Source organism: Hesperophylax consimilis, chromosome 12 (assembly GCF_061612785.1).
Source record: "Hesperophylax consimilis isolate HC1 chromosome 12, BYU_Hcon_1.0, whole genome shotgun sequence".
NCBI lineage: Eukaryota > Metazoa > Arthropoda > Insecta > Trichoptera > Limnephilidae > Hesperophylax > Hesperophylax consimilis.
Window position 1 is genome coordinate 12,613,617 of NC_142847.1, and position 3,588 is coordinate 12,617,204.

A 3,588-nucleotide genomic window follows, 5' to 3' on the forward strand; every position below is an offset into this window, starting at 1 on the left:
TGTTCAAACTTTTAACTGTGAGTTTCGTTTTTTTCAGAAGTTTACCAACGATGTTAATTCGAAGGGTACATTTCCGACGTCTCTCTAATTTGTCAAAATATATATATTTATTTGTTTTTGAAATGCAATGATCCTGAGGCATTTTTTTACAAACACTTTCAGCTTAACAAATCCCATAATTGAGTCATGGAGATACAAAACCCGCTCTGGAAATTTCAGCTGGATTTGATACGTTCACGAAAATTACTGGAAGTAAATTGAAAATAAATGTAACATTTATTAAAATATCGAAATAATAATCAAGAATTAGTTTCATATTTAACATCTAGTCTGTATTCTTATATATAAATTCTAGGTGTTCCAAATCGTTTTTCATGACTATCTCAGAGCGGGTTTGGCAAACTTCACGACTCAATGATAATATCTCATTTTTTCTCACGGGTGTGCAGAAAGTATTGCCACTAAATACATACATATTATTGGACAGTTGCTTCGTACACAAAGATTTGTGACACTTAACATTGTATAAATGGTATTTCTTATTATATTTACAAATTTTGTCAGGGTTCTTTTAAGAAAATTAATTAGCAGTTGGCAAAGCGGGGTTTCTGCTTGAGTGTGTTATTTTAAGAGAAAATTTTTATATTCGTTGAAGTGAAAATCTTGCATGGTTTTCGTCTTCCCGTATGGTCTAGTGGCTAGGATAGCTGGCTTTCACCCAGCAGGCTCGGGTTCGATTCCCGGTACGGGAAATACTAAAACATTTTTTTTACGTGTCTTATAAATATTATAATTTCGTTATAAAATAATGTTTTTGTAAAAAAAAAATTCCTTACAAAAAGAAAATTATTTTTGTTAAAATTTAACGCAAATTTAAATATATTTAATTGTCAACTTTGTATAGAGCCGTTTAGCCATCGTCGCCACTATTAATTTCCATGTACCTCCTAGGAACACTAGACAAAATGTAACATTCTTCTGCAATACATACACAACCGGCTATCATACACACTCACTAACTAATAAGATGCATGATATGGGCAAAAAGTTTGGAGGCAGTCTTGATATATTTACTGACTCTTTTTGTAATTAAGCGTAATCTACACCAGCACTTTGTGGAATCCTACAAATTATGGTAGCGTTGCTAATGAGGTTTTAGTGATTTTTCTTATATTTAGTATTGTTCTAGTTTCAATATTATGTTATGTTATTGTTCCATGTTTTACTAATATTGTTTCATATTTAGTTTATCCGTTTACTGTTATATCATGCTTTAATTTTTTTTTATATAATTTTCGATAGCTCACTAGGAATGTTTTGTTCTCAAAATCCGAGTAAAAGCCCGAGTAAAAAGCTGAGCGTAAAACCAAATAACATAAAATTTATTGGTGATGTACATCATTGATAAATAAAAGGGTTAAACTTCTATAGAATATGGCCGGTAATTAAAACTAACCATTGTATTAGTCACACGTAACTTAAATTCAAATTGAGTTACCATCCCATGTTTCCCAGCTCTGGTTTTATGAATATTATTCCTTATTGTTCAGCATTACTACAATAAGTATATTATCTTCCCAGTTTTATTACCTAAATGAATAATGCACACGCACAAGTAATCCTTCGATAGTAATTAACCACGGTTTTAAAAACAACGCAATAAATAATAACATAAAAACTCACCGTTATTATTTTTATTTTTGGATTACGTATTAAAATATCAAAGCTGACAAATTGACTTTGTATAACCTTGTTCAATTGGTACAGAGGGTTCATAACGTAATTCCGTAATTTCCTTTTGCATGTTTTGTCGGGAGCCATACGTCCTTGGCAATGAACCTTCGGGGAGCCGACGAGGCGAGTCAATGACTTTAATAACCGTACGGTACGGTTTTGAGATATATTATTATTGGAGGTAGAATTACAAAGTCTCAATACCTCTGCGCCAGATCTGAGGTATTATTCTCAGTTGTCTAAAATTTAAAAATCATTTATTAATAAGATCATTAAATTTATCATTTATCAGTAAATTAAGTTCCACTGCCTTCATAATCCTTATCAAAGACAACAAAATCAACACATTTCCTTCAATGTTTACTTTTCCCGAGAGTTTTAATTAATTATTATCTTTTAGAATTTGCTACTTAAATTTCTGTAATTTTGAAAAAGTTGAACATATCCCTGCAATAGTATTAGTGTAAATTTAGGTTACTTGATCTGGTATTGATGATATAGGATGTTATAGAAAAGTCTTATATATTTTTGGATACATGTCAAAAAGTCGCCGTTTCAGGTTACTGTGTAGCAGTGTAACATGACGGGATTCAAAATTTGTGACTCATGGGTGAGAACTAACGTATTTTGTGTAAGTTTTTGTTAATTTGAATCTTAATGCTAAATCAGTATTTTGATTAATCTTTATAACGAATTGGTGTACATTATGAATACTAAAAAATATGATTTAGATAAATTGAAGGTTTTCCTATCGTTTTGCTTGAGTAGAATACAAATAAAATAATAAATTACTCAATAAAAAATATAAATGTAAACTACTAAAAAATATTTTTTTCAATAGAAATGTATGAACGCGTAAAAAAAACAACCTTTAAAAAATTCAGTATTATATCTAAGATTATCTGTGACAGTTTCACTTGATTAACTTTTTTGCTTTCTTATAAAATTATTTACAAAATAAATAAAAACCAGTTTCGTGCTTGAAATCGAACGTTTCTAGACTCCGTTTGTCAAGCGATTTTAATGCCTATTACATACAATATAAGGTATACCAAGAATACACACATTTTTGACTTGTAGCTTCCTCTTAAACGCCGCTCTTTGAAAAATGGAATAAAAAGATATTAAAATGTTCCAATAAATTGATCACCAGAAAACGCGCGAATGTTTTCGCTCGGGAGAGTGTTGATGGCATAGGCAGATAGAGTATTGACACTGTAATTATACACAAACTACAAATAACTTAATTCATTTTGAATTCTGAAACGTTGACTTAATAAATAACGCCAGATGGCGTTCGGAATAAACCAGCATTTAAGCATCGGGCATTTAAAACCGTGAATAATAACGTTGTTAAAATCACCATGTTGATTGTTGGATTGCAAAAAAACACTTGCTAACAAGTAGTTATTATATAACACTCAAAACATTCGTTGAATGTTGGAGAGGATTATGACTTGAATAAAGTAACATAACATGCTCGGTTGCAGAATGCTTTAGGTAGTAAATCTGACCGTTTTATGGATGAACGGTACTGTCATGCAAGGTATCATCATTATATTCTGTATTCGGATTTGACTAGTGTGATAGGATTTACACACATGTTAACCTATAAAGCTAACAAACGTACTAAGAGTTGTGTTCGAACACAGTAGGGTATTTTCTATGTTTTTTTTATTCTCGAATAAAATTATTTGGGTATTTTCTATAACGATTTAAAATGTGACATTTTTGATTTGCGGCCAAAACAACGTGTTGATGAATTCGGCGGTGTTGACGTCACGCCGGGAACCGTTGGTGACAGCCATCTCACCAACCAGCGGCGGCTTCTATGTCATAATGACGTTGTAGCCA

General features: G+C 31.4%; 1 non-coding gene across 1 annotated transcript; it reads left to right on the forward strand.

The window, feature by feature from the left end:
- Window positions 1-680: 680 nt before the first annotated feature.
- Window positions 681-752, forward strand: TRNAE-UUC (transfer RNA glutamic acid (anticodon UUC)). Its single transcript has one exon. It is a non-coding gene; the product is annotated as a tRNA-Glu (tRNA).
- The last annotated feature ends 2,836 nt before the right edge of the window (window positions 753-3,588 follow it).